We start from the raw sequence: 19,480 nt of genomic DNA, 5'->3' as shown, positions 1-19,480 counted from the left end.
CGGCTCCAGCATCGCAGAGATCGTCGCACAGGGTAAGTATGTCCAGGGCTAGTCATGTTCTGCTTGAAAATTGTTTAGCTTAGCAGGGCTGCACAAGCGATCACAGGCCTGCTAAGCTAAAATACACTCCCCCATAGGCGTGGACTAGTTTATCTCAGCAGCAGCAAAAAGTTGCTGTCTGCGACAGGGATGGATCTAGACTTTTCTTTAGGGGGGGCGGTTTACTGTTTAATCTTGACTCCTCCCTCTACAGTCCCAACTCCTCCCATCTGAAATCCTAACTCCTCCTCTCTCAATTCTGACTGAACTTTTTGAGTGAGACTGAGATAGAGCTTTGTGATTGTTCTATGTACATGTGACTGTGCTATGGGGTAATTGTATTTATTAGCCCTAGTACCCACACACCAGCAAGTGAGGGGCAAATGCTCTGTGCTCTCCTGGCTCCTCTGTGCTGCTGTGGTATAAGCTGCAGCACATCGTTCTTCCTCATGCTCTCCCCGGAGAGCTCTCTTCTGCTCAAAAGTGGGCGTGGCTATGACTGTGTTAGGGGGGGCGGTCGCCCCCTTCGCCCCCCCCCCCCCCCTAGATCCGGCCCTGGTCTGCGATCAACTCGGAATGACCACCCATATACCATGTGAACTGAAGCACGCTAGTTTCCTGATCTGAGCATTTCAGGAGCTGTTTATTGGCTTCAAACACTCCTATACATACGCTTTATCCAACTGTCTGGCATTATCAGCTAATTGGACCCAAAAATTGTACAGTGTGTACCTATTTTAAATTATGGGGACACTATCAAGAGTGTGGTTTTAAGGAGAGAGCATTGTACAGTACTTGTCATTTATAGACAAATGGGTAAAATTCAGGGTATTTTGGAAAGCTTGTGAAATAGGACTGAACTGCACCTTCAGCAAATGTTTTACACAGTTCATTAACAGTCACAAAGCAGTATAAATCTTTGCATGAAAACATAAGTACAAATAAACACATAGAAATTTCAACATCTTGCAGAGAATAGATATTTTTCTTTACATTTTGTTTGTTTGGTTAGTTGAAGGCTATTAAGAAAATTCATGTACAAAATAAATTGTCTTTTCTTTTTTTTTTTACTTTTGATGCCACCTCCAAGAAGGAAATGGAATTTGTTTGTGCTTTAGAAAATAAATATATATTTTTGGAGCCTTGTTTTCTCTCCCAATGAAGTGAAACGTTTAGAATGTCTTATACCCAGAGGCACACTGGAACTTTTTCATCAAGTTACTCATTGGGCCTAATTCAGAGTTTATCACAGCAGCAAATATGTTAGCAGTTGGGCACAACCATGGGGGTCATTCGGAGTTGATTGCTCGCTAGCAACTTTTTGCTGGCCTGCGATCAAATAGTCGCCGCCTATGGGGGAGTGTATTTTCGCTTTGCAAGTGTGCGAACGCGTGTGCAGGTGAGCAGGTCGAAAACATTTTGTGCACTAAGTAGCTCTAGACTTACTCAGCCCTTGCGATCATTTCAGCGTGTCTGGTTCGGATTTGACGTTAGACACCCGCCCTGCAAACGCCTGGACATGCCTGCGTTTTTCCAACCACTCCCTGAAAACGGTTAGATGATATCCATATATGCCCTCTTCCTATCAATCACCGTGCGTTCAGCTGTGTGAATGTATTTTTCGTTAAATCCATCGCTCAGCAACGAACCACTTTGTACTCATACGCATGGCCTGATTAACAATCGGCAGATGGAGCTCCAGTGTTTGTGTGCATGTAGTGGTGTGTGTGTGTTTACTGTGTGTGTATGTACATGTAATGCTGTGTACTGTATGTGTGTTTGTAGTGTTTGTGTGTACTGTATGTCTGTGTAGTGTGCAGGGGTGTATCTAGGGGTCTGAGCGCCCCTGGCAAAGTAAGGAACTGGCGCCCCCCACCTCCCCCACCCAGGGACACAGAGGGGGGAGTTACAGATAGGCTGAGGTCAGGGACACTGAGGGAGAATTACAGGGAGGGTGTGGGCAGGGACACTGAGGGGGAATTACAGGGAGGGTGTGGGCAGGGACACTGAGGGGGAATTACAGGAGTGTGCGAGCAGGGACACTGAGGGGGAATTACGGAGAGGGTACGGGCAGGGACACTGAGGTGGAATTACAGGAGAGTGTGAGCAGGGACACTGAGCGGAGATTCACCGGGAGACGGAGGTCAGGGACACTAAGAGGGAATTACAAGGAGAGTTCGGGTAGGGAAAATGAGAGGGAGGGGCTACAGGGAGGCTGAGGTCAGGGACACTGAAAAGCAATTACAGGGAGGGTGCGGGAAGGGACACTGAAAAGCAATTACAGGGAGGGTGCAGGAAGGGACACTGAGAGGGTATTACAGGAGTGCGCGGGCAGGGACACTGAGGGAGAATTACAGGGAGGGTGCGGGCAGGGTCACTGAGATGGAATTATGGGGAGGGTGCAGGCAGGGACATTTTAGCGCTGTGTGCAAGAAACAGGCTCAGCGCCCCCACCATATTTAAAATAGGGCCAGTGCGCACTGTAGGTGTGCACCAAAACTATAGGGGTGTGGCTCTATGTGGAAGGGGCGTGACCACAAAATAATACCAATTCATATTACGCTGCACAGTGGTCTCCATTAATCAAATGACGCCACTTACACACATTACGCCAGGTAGAGCCCCATTTTACACATTACTCCAGGTAGAACCCCTATTCCACATTACGGCAGGCAGAGCTACCTTTTACACATTATGGCAGGCAGAGCTACCTTTTACACATTATGGCAAGCAGAGCTACCTTTTACACATTACGGCAGGCAGAGCTCCCTTTTACATGTTACGGCATGCAGAGCTCCCTTTTGCACGTTACGTCAGGCAGAGCTTCCTTTTACACATTACGACATGCAGAGCTCCCTTTTACATGTTACGGCATGCAGAGCTCCCTTTTACACGTTACATCAGGCAGAGCTCCCTTTTACACATTACGACAGGCAGAGCTCCCTTTTACACATTACTTACCGGTTCTCTGTCCTCAGTGCCTATGTACTGTGGGCCGAGAACACTCAGCACACACCTAGCTACGGCCCTGTACAAAAGGGCAGGGACACTGAGGGGGAATTACGGTTAGGGTGCTGGTAGGGACACTGAGAGGGAATTACGGGGAGGGTGCGGGCAGGGATACTGAGGAGGAATTACAGGAGTGTATGGGCAGGGTCACTGAGGGGGCAGTTACAGGGATGGTGCGAGCAGTGACACTAATGGGGAATTACAAGGAGGGTGCGGACAGGGATATCGAGGGGATATATGCACACATATATACAGTTAAAAACCCCTCTCTAGGTGTGATTGCACTACATGTCCCAGCAAATCCAATTGACAAGGTGTGCTGGGACTTGTAGTCTCAACACAGCTGGACAGGCAGTCACTGGTCTAGATACCTCTCCATACAGAGCTCTTAGTAACCTGTGATCCAGACTGCCAGGATAGACCATGCAGTGCAGCTACGGTACCGCAGAAAATGTACAGGTACTGTATGCTCATGCTGCACTGCTGACTGGTGCTGATTGTAGTGGCTGGTGTTTGATGACAGACCGCGTGGGACCAATGAGAAGGGGAGCGGATGAGGAAGAGGAGGTGCCTCGCCCCTCCCCATACCTGGAAGTGCCCCGCTCCCTGGCTATAGTCACCATCATTGTGACTGTAGTCACAGAGAGTGTGAGAGTGCAATACGCTTCTGAGAGTCCGGCAGTGGATGAGCACTGCTAAGGGATGTACTGACTGAGAACTACTATGTCATTCTACCCCCTGGCGCGCGTGGCACTGCCGGGCGGCGCCCCCCTCTTGGCCGGCGCCCCTGGCAAGTGCCATCCTGGCCAATAGGAAGATACACCCCTGGTAGTGTGTACTGTGTGTAGTGTATGTGTGTAGTGTGCACTATGCACTATGTGGTGATGTGTGTGTACTGTCTGTGTGTACTGTGTGTATATGAGGTGGTGTGTGTGCGTGTACTGTATGTTTATGTAGTGTGTACTGTGCATGTGTATATGAAGTGGTGTGTGTGTACTGTATGTGTATGTAGTGTATACTGTGCATGTGTATATGCAGCAGTGGTGGGTGTGTGCTTTATGTGTGTGTAGTGTGCGCTGCGTGGTCATATCTGGTGGTGTGTGTACTGTGTGTGTGTATATGTCGTGGTGTGTGTACTGTAAGTGTGTGTACTGTGTCTATATATTGTGGTGTATGTGTGTGTATGTGTATATATGGTTGTGGGTGGGTGTGTGCTTTATGTGTGTGTAGTGTGCACTGCGTGTGCATATCTGGTGGTGTGTACTGTGTGTGTGTATATGTCGTGGTGTGTGTACTGTAAGTGTGTACTGTGTCTATATGTGGTGGTGTATGTGTGTGTATGTATGTATATATGTATATATATATAGTTGTGGGTGGGTGTGTGCTTTGTGTGTGTAGTGTGCGCTGCGTGTGCATATGTGGTGGTGTGTGTACTGTGTGTGTATATGTTGTAGTGTGTATAGTGTGTACTGTAGGTGTGTGTAGTGTGTATGTACTTTATGTGTGTGTAATGTGAGTGTGTATATGCAGTGGTATGGGTGTGTACTGTATGTGTGTGTGTGTGTGTGTGTGTGTGTGTGTGTGTACTGTGTCTATATGTGGTGGTGTGTGTATAGTGTGTACTGCGTGTTTTTGTATATATGGTTGTGGGTGTGTGTGTATATGTAGCGGTGGTGTGTGTAGTGTTTGTGTGTATATGTGGCAGTGGTGTGTGTGTGTGTGTACTGTGCGTGTATATATGTGGTAGTGTGTACTGTGTGTGTGTGTGTATATATGGTGGTGCGTGTGTGTAATGTGCGCTGCATGTGCATATCTGGTGGTATATGTACTGTGTGTGTGTAGATGTAGTGGGTGTGTGTACTATATGTGTGTGTATATGTAGCGCTGGTGTGTGTAGTGTTTGTGTGTATATGTGGCAGTGGTGTGTGTGTACTGTGTGTGTATATATGTGGTGATGTGCGTGTGTGTGTATTCTGTGTAGTGTATGTGTGTGTGTATATGTGGTGGTGCGTGTGTGTGTGTGTGTGTGTGTGTGTGTGTGTGTGTGTGTGTGTGTGTGTGTGTGTATGTGGTGGTAGGCAGGGATAAAAGTGAAACAACAAATGAATACCTAGTGCTTATCAAGGCACCAAAACTGTTTGGCCAATCGCTGTATTATTGTTTGTAGAATTCTCGTGTAATGCTGCAGTACTGTGATGCCACGGATAAGTAATAACAAAAACAAGGCAATAGGAATACCTAGGGCGTGCCATAACAAATTTATTAAAAATTAATATTACTGTACATACACATTATGCACACATAATAATAATAATAATAACAATATATAATTACAAATATATTAAATGAACAATTGAACAAGACTTCTCTTCTAATCATTAAGGTTACCCAATAAGGGTTTATGGACAGAAATCCTTAATCAATGGTATCCAATCCTAAAAGTGCCATATAGAATTTTAGTTTCAACAGTTGTATTCTGATAAAGTTAGTTGTGCTTATTTATTCAAGCAATGTCAGTCTCTGGAGGGAGGGCATCTGACTGTACGGCTCAAATAGGTAAATGGATTATAGCCGTACACATCATGCCGCTATAACACTTCCTGCATCGCCTCATTACTGAGGCGAAGCAGGAAGGGACATCAACAAGATGTATTAACATCTTGCCTGCCGAAGCACTCCCCCCCTCCGGTGATGTTCCCCTGAGCACACAGCGCGTCAGCTCAGTGCTGACGCGCTGTGTCTCCTTCCTGGCCAGCTCCTCTGCACATGTGCAGGAACTCACTACTCAAGTGAGAAACCCAGCGCAGACCGGAGCCGGCACCCGCCACAGGCAGGAACAGCTCCAGGGGCGGATCCAGAAGAAAATGATAGGGGGGGCACCATGGAAGGGGCAAGTACATTTGCGTGCGGCTTCGGTGCATGTGAGGTGGCGCTTCTTATACAATGCCCACAGTTGTAGCGCTCATTATGCAATGTCCACTGTACTGGTAGTGCCCCTTATATAGACCCCATAGTAGTGGTGTCCCTTATGCAATGCCCGTATTGCCCCCAGTAGTAATGTTGCCTGTAGTAATGCCCCCAGTCATTATGCCCCCAGTGGTAATGCCCCTGCAGTTATGACCCCAGTAGTTTAGCCACCAGTAGTAATGCCCCCCTATAGTTTGCCCCATTGTAGTTTAGCCCCTGTAGTTATGCCCCCCTTATAGTTTAGCCACCAGTAGTAATGCCCCCCTGTAGTTTGCCCCATTGCAGTTTAGCCCCTGTAGTTATGCCCCCCTTATAGTTTAGCCTCCAGTAGTAATGCCCCCAATAGTTTGGCCCCTGTAGTTATGCCCCCAGTAGTTTGGCTCCCCCTGTAGTTTAGCCCCCAAGTAGTAATGCCCCCAATAGTTTGGCCCCTGTAGTTATGCCCCCAGTAGTTTGGCTCCCCCTGTAGTTTAGCCCCCAAGTAGTAATGCCCCTGTAGTTTAGCCCCCAAGTAGTAATGCCCCCTGTAGGTGCCCCCCAGTAATAATGCCCCCAGTAGCTGCCCCCCCCAGTAATAATGCCCCCAGTAGCTGCCCCCCCAGTAGTGATGCCCCCAGTTATAATGCCCCCAGTAGTAATGCCCCCCCTCAGTAGTAATGCCCCTTGTTGATGCCCCCCCCCAGTAGTAATGCCCCTTGTTGGTGCCCCCCCAGTAGTAATGTCCCCCCGTAGTTTCCCCCAGGAGATGCCCCCGCTGCATTAAGGAAGAAAAAAACATAATACTTACCGAGCCCCGTTCCCGCGCCGCTGCAGTCCTCCTTCTGGCTGGCGTCCTCTCCTCAGTACTATGAGAGAGACGTCATGACTGACGTCTCTCCCATAGCGCACGGCGCAGTGACAGCGCCGGAAGCCGGAGCTCAGTACTGAGCTCCTGCCTCCGGCTACCGCTGTGCAGGGAGACGGGCGCCCGCTGGTAACACAATCTCAGCGGGCGCCCGTCATCTCCCTGTGCGGCGCCGACGCCGCGGGGGGGGGGGGGGGGCGGGGGACGGGGGGGGGGGGAAGCCTACAAATGACAGGGGGGGCACGGGCCCGAGTGCCCCCCCCCCTGGATCCGCCACTGAACAGCTCTATCCCTGCTGCAATGTATAGGCATCTGCAGGTGTCGGAATGGTCAGCGATGCTGACCTTTCATACATTGCCCGCGCATATCGGCCTGCTATCTTTTAGATAGCCGCATGGCAGCCATCATACATGGGGAAGAAGTGGTAAAGCGCACATAGGGGGAAATTCAAATGTTTGAAAAGTCAGTTGGGTGTCTGTTTTTTCCTGCCTATTAGATAGGAAAAAAACAAACACCCAACTGACTTTTCAAACATTTGAATTCCCCCCATAATGTACCACTTCTCCCCCATATTGCCAGATCATACATTTACCCAAAAAAGAGTACGGCGCTATGCTCCACCTCCTAGATGTTAAACTAATCCCCACAGCAATGATGTAACGGAATAACTTTTACGCTGACAAAAGGAGGTCGCCGGGGCTCTGTATGTAAATGTCCCAGTGCTATGCTCCACCTTTGATGTTTGTAGTTACTGTACAAAGTTACTGTATATCCAGAGCCGGCCCTAACCAATATGACGCCCTAGGCAAGATTTTGGCTGGTGCCCCCTAGCACCACCGCTGTTTCCGCCTCTGACCTTGCACCTCTTTCCCAGCACCATCACCCCTCACCTATAGCAGTCCTTATTTTGGTGTTTGTACCCCCTATATTTTAAATAGGAACAGTTCGCACATTTGGCGCACAGCCCAAAAAGGGGTGTGTTTTTGCTGGCAAAGGTCATGGCCACACTATAGTAACCCCAATTCCAATTATGTCACACATTACTGCAACTTTATTCACATTTGATCATGCAATAGTGTCCATAATTCATATTACATCCCACAGTAGTATCACTTTACCTTATAAAAGTTACTCCTCACAGTAGAGCCCCTTATTCACATTACATCACACTGAATTGCTCCTTATTCACATTATATTACACTCTATTGCTCTTTATTCACATTAGACGACACAGTAGTGCCCTTTCTATAAGCAACGTCACATAGTAAAGCACCTTATACACATAATGCCACACATTAGTAATGCATTTATACACCTAATTCCACACAGTAATGCCCCTTACACATAGACACCTTATTAATGTCCTTATAAACATAATGCGCCTTACACATTATTAATGCCCTTTTACACATAATGTCCCATACACATATGCCGCACATTATTAATGCCCTTATACACATAATTACACACATACAGTAGTACCCTGTTACACATATGCCACACATTATTAATGCCCTTATACACATAATGACACATATAGTGCCCCTTACACATATGTTGCACATTATTAATGCATTTTTACATGACACACATAATGCTCCTTACACATATTACAAACACTACTGCACAACCAACCCACTCACATGCACACAGCACTCACACTGCCACTAACACTGTGACCTCTGCCTCTGCTTAGATACAGATGTGTCCTCATAAATCTTGCCTAAATGCTAACATCGGGCACACCTTTTTTTTTATGAAAATGCATCTTATTTGCATTGTTATGTGGCTAGGATGCAAAAGCAGCTTCTGCTGATTAAATTGATGTGCAGCATGCCTATATACTGTGTGAGACTGTGGCTGTATCTGCATATGAAATGCTACACATGGAATACAGGCATGCCGCATATCATTTTAATCAGCAGAAGATGCTGATGCCCCTAGGCATATCAAATGCCCTAGGCAATTGCCTAGTTTGCGTATGCCTATGGCCGGCTCTGTGTATATCCAAGATGCTATTAAACAACACTTGGAATGGAGAAGGCTAGCAGCTGCACAAACTCACAATGCTGCCAAAGTACTTTACCCACAATGCTGTGGGGATAAGTGTAACATCTAGGAGGTGGAGCTTAGCGCCATGCTCTTTTTGAACCGTACAGTCAGACGCCCTCCCTCCAGAGGCTGACATTGCTTGAATAAATAAGCACAACTAACTTTAAAGGAATACAACTATTGAAACTAAAATTTTATATGACACTTTTTAGGATTGGATACCATCGATTAAGGATTTCTGTCCATAAACCCTTATTGGGTAACCTTAATCATTTGAAGATAAAAGGAGTCTTGTTCAATTGTTAATTTAATATATTTTTAATGATCTATTGTTTTTATGTGTGCATAACGTCTATGTAATATTCATTTTTAATACATTTGTTATTGTGCTCCCTAGGTATTCCTATTACCTTTTTTTGTTAGGGGTTAAAGTGGGTTGGAACAGGGTGGAACTGCATTTCCGTCAGTTGTATGTGGAATAAGTGGCACTGCTATCGTGGGCATTTATTATGGGTATAAGCGACACTGATACTGTGTGGGCATTATTATGTGTATAAGCGGCACTGATACCTTATTGGCATTATGGGTATTAGCGGCATTGATACTGTGGACGTTAATATGTATGTAAGTGGCACTGCTACCGCAGACATTTATTATGTGTATAAGAGGCACTGCTGCCACGGCGAATTATTATGTGTATAAGGTGCATTGCTACCGTGGGCATTCTTATGTGTATAAGAGGCACTGCTACTGTGGGCATCATTATGTGTATAAGCGGCACTCTATTTACAGGGGGTTTCCTTTTGTTTGTTAACTTTCACATTACACTGTTGATATAAGTGAAGTGGAGATGGCAATTAAGCTGACTGAAGGAAGGCCACACCACCACACCACTGATCATGCCCCCCACACCACTAGCCACACCCCATGTGGAGGCACACAATTAGGCCCTTTAGTAGCCATTCAAACCCGTTTGTGTCAACTTGTGTGCATGTTATCAGGCCAAAATCTCCAGGGTATGTAAACTTTTGATCAGGGTCATTTGGGTAGTTTCTGTTGTCCATTATGATTTAAAAAGAGTAAACACCGTTGTTTGACAATAAATGGCTTCACCCAACCACTAACCATGAGTGAAAGAAAAGTTTGTGAGTTATCATTCATATTCTCTGACAAATGGGCAGAAAATCACAAATTCTGCTAGGGTAACCTGAGGACGAAGTAAACTCTTCGAAACATTGTTGCAGAAATCTGCCTCATTGTATCTTTATGCTACCGAGTGCCGCCGTCATCTACATATGTTGGACCTGTCGCTGACAGATACCTAGGAGGGTACCGGGCCAGTATTCTTTTTAACGGGAGTGCTACCAGCTATGTGAGTTTTATCTATCTATCTATCTATCTATCTATCTATCTATCTATTCTATATATATATTTGCACAGACAGCCCGGCACTCTCTTGAATAACAAAATGCCCCGGTGCCCTCAGAAAGGCATGAATACAAAACAGAAAAAACTGCGGCACTCAGGGACTGATAGAAAGGCAATGTATTAAATAAAGCATAACATCCATCGACGTTTCGGGGAATTTAACCCCTTTCTCAAGATGTAGGAGAATCATCTTGAGAAAGGGGTTAAATTCCCTGAAACGTCGATGGATGTTATGCTTTATTTAATACATTGACTTTCTATCAGTCCCTGAGTGCCGCAGTTTTTTCTGTTTTCTATCTATCGATCTATCTATCTATCTATCTATCTATCTATCTATCTATCTATCTATATATATATATATATATATATATATATACCAAAAATCCATAGAATGGCACCCATCGGACTCTGCAGAAATGACACAGACAAGTTTCCTTCTTAGCAGGCTTTTGGGCTTTAATGCCCTTCGTCAGGCAACGTGTACAGACAAACAAACAGTACAATCCTCACCTTAAGTCGCCCCCACACTCGCAGTGATGCTGTTCAAATTCCCAGAAGTGGTCATACTGACCTCACCATGTCACGCCCCTGGTTGCCACGGCAACCCGCTGCTGTAGCCTGGTAATGAACAAAACCAAAATACAGAAAGTCAACACATATTCAGACCACTCCAACATGATCAGACATGGGGGGTGATTCCGAGTTGTTTGCTCGCTAGCTGCTTTTAGCAGCATTGCACACGCTAAGCTGCCGCCTACTGGGAGGTTATCTTAGCATAGCAGAATTGCTAACGAAAGCTTCGCTAATTTTCTCGTAACGATTACCCCGCAGTTTCTGAGTAGCTCCAGACTTACTCAGCCATTGCAACCAGCTCAGTCCTTTTCGTTCCTGGTTTGACGTCACAAACACACCCAGCGTTTGCCCAACCACTCCCCCGTTTCTCCAGCCACTCCTGCGTTTTGCAACTCAAACGCCTGCGTTTTTCCGCACATTCCCATAAAACGTCCAGTTTCCGCCCAGAAACACCCACTTCCTGTCAATCACACTACGATCAGCACAGCGATGAAAAAGCTCTGTTATGCCGTGAGTAAAATACCTAACTTTTGTGTAAAATAACTAAGCGCATGCACTCTGCGATCCTTGCACATGCGCAGTAAGCGACTAATCGCAGTATAGCGAAAATCGGCAGCGAGCGAACAACTCGGAATGACCCCCATAGTTCTTAAGCTAATTACAATCCAAAAAAAGCATCCATAATATCAAAATACAGTCTAATTTATCGAGCAAATCTGAACCAGTTTACAACAATTAATCAAAGCAAAACAGATACATAATACATAAGGTACATCAATATCCAGAACTATAGAGACCACTAATTCAGACAGATATTTAGATTTAAATAATCAATAAGTCCCCTAGTTTTCATGGTATCCAAAATCTGTATCCATTTTGATTCTAACTGGAGGAGTTGTTTATGTCTACCACCTCTCCTTCTATTCTCTGGGACATGGTCAGTAATGATATGTTTAAAACTAGACATATTATGCCTATGAAGGGCAAAGTGTCTTGCTAAAGGTTGATCAGAAGTTTTACCATTAAGTGCAGCTCGAATGGCTGTACGGTGCAAAGCCGTTCGCTCTTTAAAGAAGCGAATGGTCTTGCCAATATAACACAGCTCACAAGGATACTCACCATATACACAACATAGGAGCTACTACAGGTCAGCACATGTCTAATGTTAAATCTCTTTCCAGTATGTGGGTGGTGAAAATACTGAGTAGCAATGATATGCTGACACGTAGTACACCCCGTACATTTGTAACACCCTGCGGTCTTTTTTTGTGTTCTGCATCATGTCCGTAATATCAGAACGGAAAACCCAATCACTGATATTTTTGCCTCTTTTATAACAGGACATGATATTAGTATGTTTAAAACATCTCAGTTCTTTATCATCTCTTAAAATGGGCCATAATGCTTTAGTGGTTTTATTGATTTCCTGATGTGCAGTATTGAAATTCTGAACCCAGCAAAGCCTCTCCGATTTTTTATCCTTCTCCTTAGCAGAACGGGAGAGAGCTGACTCACTAGAAATTTTGTTAACCTTTTCACAAGCATTTTTCAAAACAAAATTTGAATATCATCTTTCTTTCTTTTTAGCCATTTCATCTAAGCGCAATTCAAGCTGTCGTTGATTACTAGTGATTCGTTTTACCCTCAAATACTGCGAAAATAGTATGCTGGATTTCATAGCTGGAGGATGATGGCTCTCAGCTCTTAATAAGGTGTTATGGTCTGTAGGTTTAGAAAAACCTTCGTTGCTATAGCATTGTCTACTATATCAATCTGCACATCTAGGAACTAAATTGACCCAAGACTCATCTGATACGTGAATTTGATAGAACAATCTGTCTTATTAATATTTTCTACAGGAGATACAAAGTCATCAGGTCATCCACACCACAACAGTAGTACGTCATCAATATATCTCATCAATATATCTCTTGTAGGAATATATCCTATCTCTGACTTCCCTGTTGAAAAGAAAATCAGTTTCTATACTAAACATGAATGTATTGGCATAGGCTGGTGCCACAGGCAAACCCATGGCATAGCCACTTACTTGTAAATAATAAACATTATTAAAATAAAAATAATTTTGTGTTAATACCAAATTAAACAGCCACAAGTAGAAAGATAAATCCGGTCCATTATATAAGACATTATTAGTCAGAAATCTTTTTACAGCCAGAATGCCTTCTGTTTGTGGTATATTGGTATATAAACTAGTTATATCGATAGTACACAACCAGATACTATCAGGCAATTTGCCCAGTTTACATAATTCAAGCAATAGATCTGTCATGTCTTGTAAATAAACATCATTATCCTGGGCATGCGGCTGCAAAAAGAAATCTAGATATTCAGATATTCTGCTGTATAACAAGTCCCTAGCAGAAATTATGGGTCGCTCTGGGGGGTCCACAAGTCTCTTATGAATTTTAGGCAGAGTGTATATTACAGGTACCCCAGGGTATTCAGTTTTCCAAAAACTACAAGTATCAGAGGAAATAGTCCCATCTAGCTTAGCTTTATCTAAAATCTGATCTAGTTCTTGTTTATATAGATCAGTGGGGTAATGTCCAAGTTTTAAATAGGTCTCTCGTACAGTGATTTCATTGCACTACTGTTGAACATTTTGAACAACTACCCCCCCCTCCCTTGTCTACTGGTCTATTAACTATATCTCTATAGCTATTAAGATCTTTTAATGCCATCTACTCCGCAGGTGTTAAATTATTTCTCTACATTTAGAGCTTGGATTGTACATCCATAATTTGTGCATCAAGGGCTCTCATAAAACCTAAAACTGATGGATTATGCGTGGAAGGTTCAAAAGTAGACTTTCTTAAAGTGGGTTGACTCAAGGGGATCAGTACGAGATACCACCGGACGGGACCCCGGCGGTCGGAATACCAACACCGGGATCCCATCTGGCACAATCCTGACAGGGGGGCGAATGCAACGCAGCCCCTTGCGGGCTCGCTGCACTCGCCCTACTAATTTATTCTCCCTCTATTGGTGTCGTGGACACCCACAGAGGGAGAATATGTCGGGATTGTGCCAGTCGGGATCCCGGTGTCGGTATTCCGAACGCCGGGATCCCATCTGGCGGGATCTTGACCGCCTCCCAACTCAAGAGGACCAGAAACAGTTGCTTCTCTGGAGTCAAAAAACTCTCTTCATTTTACTTGACGATTAAGATATTGTAAGTCAATTTTCCACTTAAGACTATCGGACTTTGCAGAAATGACACAGACAAGTTTTCTTCTTAGCAAGCTTTCGAGCTTTAATGCCCTTTGTCATGCAACGTGTACAGAATAACAAGCAATACAATCCTCACTTTAAATCACACCCACACTCACGCACCTGGACCTGGGCGGCGGCGGGTTCTGGCAGTGACACTGTTTGAATTCCCGGAAGTGGTCATACTAACCTGACCATGTCACGCCCCTAGTTGCCACGGCAACCTGCCGCCATAGCCTGGTAACGAAAAAAAACAAAATACAGAAAGGCAAATGGTAATAATCCATCAACGCATATTCAGACCCCTTCAACACGATCAGACATAGTTCTTAAGCTAATTACAATCCAAAAAAAGCATCCAACACGGCAACCGGGGGTGTGACATGGTGAGGACAGTATGGCCACTTCCGGGAATTCGAACAGCGCCACCGTCGGAACCCGAGGCCGCCCGGTGCCAGGTGCCTGAGTGTGGGGGTGATTTAAGGTGAGGATTGTATTGTTTGTTTGCCTGTACACGTTGCATGACAAAGGGCATTAAAGCCCGAAAGCTTGCTAAGCAGGAAACTTGTCTGTGTCATTTCTGCCGTCCAATGGGTGCCATTCTATGGATTTTTGGTAACTATGTGCTAATGTGCACCACAGCAGCTGTATATATAGGGTGATTCAAAAGTCTCAGTACACCCTGTTGTTTCAAAAACTGTGCAGGAAATGGGAAACTGAATACTCCGGTAAGGTTTGGGTAAGGTGAGCTATCTTTTAGGGTATGCATCGAACATCTTGAATCTCAGTCAGTTTTCCCACTTTCTGCACAGTTTTTGAAACAAAAGGCCAGTATACCATCCAATCGACAGATCCAAGAAATAAAAGAACATTTTTAATTTATTCTTCATACAATTGATAAAATTTTAAGAACATTTAATACATAAAGGTGGCAGTGATAGAACAGGTAACAACATCACATTTACATCAATAGTATTCACAATTATGAGAGTCTTATTCAGGTATGTGAGCGTTTCCTGGTTATATGTAAACTGCGTACCAAACCCTGCGCGTTTTGTCTATACGGACTTCCTCAGGGGTAGATGATGGAAACAGTATACAGGTATGAGATTCCCGCATCTGATGTGAATTTTTTTTATAATACTGATCACCAATCCTATTTAGTGAAGGATATATTGGTGATATTTAAAATAAATTTGAATTAATAAGAAACTGAATGCAATAGATCAGAGGTGGCCAACCAGTCAGAGGCAAAGAGCCAGAAAAGATCCATAGGCAAGGGCAAGAGCCACTATCATGCACGCACCGAAGACGCGTGCACAAAAATGGGGGGGTGGCCTAGTTGTCACAAAGCCACGCCCCATTTTTGTGCACACACCTTTCGGTATGACGTTTGTAGGAGTGTGACCTTGTGTCATAACCCCTTTTAGTCATGTTGTACAGTGCCACATACATATAAAAATGCCAAAAAATTGGTGCCACCACATTGCCAGATACATATATGCCCCCACAGTGCCAGATACACATGTCCCCACAGTGCCAGATAAATACATGCCCCCTGTGCCAGATACACATGTCCTTACAGTGCCAGATATGCCCCCAATGCCCGATAGACATGTCCACATAGTGCCAGATATGCCCCCAGTGCCAGATACACATGTCTCTACAGTGCCAGATATGCCCCCAGTGCTGATACACATGTCCTACAGTACCAGATATGCCCCCAATGCCAGATAGACATGCACACACAGTGCCAGATATGACCCCAGTGCTGATACACATGTCCCCACAGTGCCAGATATACCCCCAGTGCTGATACACATGTCCACACAGTGCCTCATCCCCCCAACCCCCCCAAAAAAGTGCTGCTTACCGCGCTGCTCAGCAGCTGCTATGAGGGGAAGGAGAGCGCAGCGTGTGCCTCTCCTACTCCTCAGTCTCCAGCGGCGGTGTCTATCTTCAATTTGGTGCCGGCCCCTGAGCCAATCAGGGCTTGCGGTCTGGCAGCCAATCAGGAGTCTTAGCTGCCGGTCTGCCAGCTCTGATTGGCTCACGAGCTGGCACCGAATTGAAGATAGACACCTCCGCTGGAGACCTGTCTGTGCACCGGACTGTGAGTGCACTGTGTCAGGCAGCGGTGGCTGGGAGCGGATGAAAGAGCCGCATGCGGCTCGAGAGCCGCGGGTTGGCCACCGCTGCAATAGATGATTTTAAATTCTCCAAGACAGAATGTAAAAGGACCAATTTAGGTCAATGTATCCAGAAGGTATACTTTTAAAAGATATGTTACTGCTGCCCTAAGGATTAAAAGCATCAATAAAATTATATACCAGCAAATTGAGTGGTTCACTCCAGCAACAGCAGAATATATATATATATATAGATATATATATATATATATATATAAAATTTATTTTTCTTGCTGCCCACACAAGACTTAGACCTTGATAATTTGCCTCGGTTGGGATTTTGAGTTAGACATGCCTGGTTTGAGGCATAGGAAGATGGAAAGTAATCCGCTGCTAACAATTTGATAGTGTTGAGCACTTTTTTATGACCACTTACCGTATGTAAATGGTGCACAGCCGTCAATAAAGCAAGCATGTACACACACAAGCCAATTTAGTCAGAATCTATTAACTTAGGAGCAAACTGTAGCACCCAAAGAAAACTCATGTGAACACAGATCCAAGTCCACATGGACAGTGCCATAGGCAAGGGTCCATAAATGCTTATCACTGTCCCACTGCCCTAATCAAGTGTATTTCTACATTGGAGTCTGTATGGAAACCTTGTGCCAAAGCATCCTTTTACTCGACTAGGACTTCCTTTGTTTGAGGAGATGACATGTCAGTACAAATCAGACCATGTAATAAATCACATAATAGTAATGACATGTCAGCTACTATAGAATCACAATTAAATGCCCATTGCTACAAACATGCCATAGATATGGATCAAATATGGATCTAGTGTAACATACCACCTAGCATCCAAACACATTTTTATGGCACCACAAGGGATGCACAGCACCCACTTACAGTTTGAGACAATTTAGGACAAGTACAAGTTATGTAAAGAAAACCAGGGGTTAGGTGCCATCAAAGGGAGTATTGAGTAAAAGATAGTGTAAGTAAGAGAAGGAAAGGTACATGAGGGGAGAAGGCCTTCATGGTAAAGGGCTAACAGTATGTCTTGAGAAACCATTTGAAGGTTTGTAGAGAGGTAGAGCTGGGGAGATGTAGAGAATTCTAGAGATCGGGAGCAGCACATGCAAAATGTAGGTAGGAGTGGGAGGAGGTAATCAGTTAGCAGGAGAGGTGGCATGCATTAGCAGAGCGAAGAGGACGGGCGGGAGTGTAGAGATAGATAAATTCAGAGATGTAAGAGAGAAAAGAGTGGATGAGGACTTTGAAGGTGAGTGTGAGAAGCCTGAATTGGATTCAGAATGGGGAGGGTAGCCAGTCAAGGGTTTGTAAGAGAGGGAAGGTGGATGTAGTATGTTTGGTGAGGAATATGAGATGGGCAGCAGCAATGAGGATAGATTGGAGTGGAGAGAGGCATATGTCAGGGAGGCCAGAAAGGAGGAGATTATAGTACTCAAATATGGAGATGACCAGTGAGTAGATGAGTGTCTTAGTAGAATTCTGGGTGAGAAAGAAGGTTAATTTGGTGCCGCACAGGACTATCGAGATATCTTAATAATGGGCTCTTATAAAATTTGTCCCTTGTGAATCAACAGTGCATATGCATAAGAAATGCCTGTATCGGTAATCAAGGAGTTACTGTTGTTGGTGGTGCACCCACCAATAGTACATGTCAAAGTTACAAAGGAAAAGAGAGACTCTGTGTTGGGGCACGCTTGAAAACTAAAACTTAACTTTTAATTAGAATCTAAATAAAATTATGGTACACAGATAAACACACATATATATATTTATGACACTTTAGGAGAAGGCCATAAAATTGTTATAGCCTTTCTCCACTTGTGTTTTTTGTTAAGAGAAATGATTCTCACTCAAAAGATAATTAGGAGTAAACAATCTCCAATTAATGTGACTATTAAAGGTGACAGTGACATCTGAGGTGAAAATATTAGAAATTAAATTTCAGCATAACAGGATAGTAAATTCTTTAACATGTGGTACATAGGCATTAGATATAATAAAATTTGACTAAGATTTTAGTCCATCAGTGAGTGCCTATTATAGTGATGTGTCCTGGTAAAGGTTAATCTGCTATTTTAAAATTTATGATAACCAAGTGCAGTAAGTGAGAAAACAATAACTTTTTGAGTATAAGGGAATGATCAGAAAAACTAATTGAATAAGAAGAAAGGAATATAGGTATGAAATCGGTATCAGTCAAAGGTTGCTCCAACACCTCTGCTTTTCACATGAATACAGAGGTATTTATTACTACACCTGATATTCCCTAGCAGTCTCCCATCTAGGTACTGATCAGGCTGTTCACTGCTTAGCTTCCAAGATCAGGCGAGGTTGGGCGTAACCAGTGAAATATGGCAGTAATATCACATAGATTGTGAATGCAATGGTGTATGGTTATTGGCATATACCAGAAAGAGTACTTCTGCTGTCCATTATTGTGCACAGTCTCTCTGTTGCTTTTGCATTGCAGAGTAGTTGTATGACTGGCATCAGGACGAGAGAGTACTGAAAAAATAGAATCTAGGAAACGTATAGGTTCAGAGCCCGTCTTCTGCTGTCCACTGTCATATATATATTATATAGCGGACATTGGATGAGAGAGGTGGGTTGTCTGGGCCTAATGAATATAAGTGTGAAATTACACAGATATCTTAAGTCCTAACAACAGGAATTTGGGGAAAAGAAGGAAGAATTTATCGCTATTCGCGGTGGCTTTAGAGTGCAGTGAAGATGAACCAAAGTCAGATATTAAAGATATCCCATAAGCATACGTAATAAATATAAATTATATTTCACTGCTTGAAATATGAGAATAAAAATTGGAAAACATTTAAGGAGCGTTCGACGTTTAACTTTGTAAATAATAATAGGTAGCAGATTAAACAAATCTTAAATAATTAAATGACCAAAATTTTGTCATATATACGATACCAGGAGGTGAGTGGGCTGAGCCGTGCACTGCTCAGCACCACTTAACACAGACGGCCGTTTCACCGGAAGGTGACTTGTTCACTGTGTGAGGAAGTGGTGGAAGACAGTCTATTTAAGGAAAAAATGGGGGTGGTCTAGATATAAGGACCAATCATAGGGAGGAGGAAGAAGTGAATAATATGGTGTTGATGAGACATCCTGCGCATCACTTCCGGTCTCAAAACCCGGAAGTTGG

General features: G+C 44.1%; 1 pseudogene; it reads right to left on the bottom strand.

Annotated features, from left to right (window-relative positions):
- Positions 1–18,558: 18,558 nt before the first annotated feature.
- On the bottom strand, positions 18,559–18,677 carry LOC134945473 (5S ribosomal RNA; annotated as a pseudogene).
- Between the last annotated feature and the right edge of the window lie 803 nt (positions 18,678–19,480).

This window comes from Pseudophryne corroboree, chromosome 1 (assembly GCF_028390025.1).
Source record: "Pseudophryne corroboree isolate aPseCor3 chromosome 1, aPseCor3.hap2, whole genome shotgun sequence".
Lineage (NCBI taxonomy): Eukaryota > Metazoa > Chordata > Amphibia > Anura > Myobatrachidae > Pseudophryne > Pseudophryne corroboree.
Note: the sequence above shows the minus strand (reverse complement) of the source record. Positions and strands in the feature narration are given on the sequence as shown.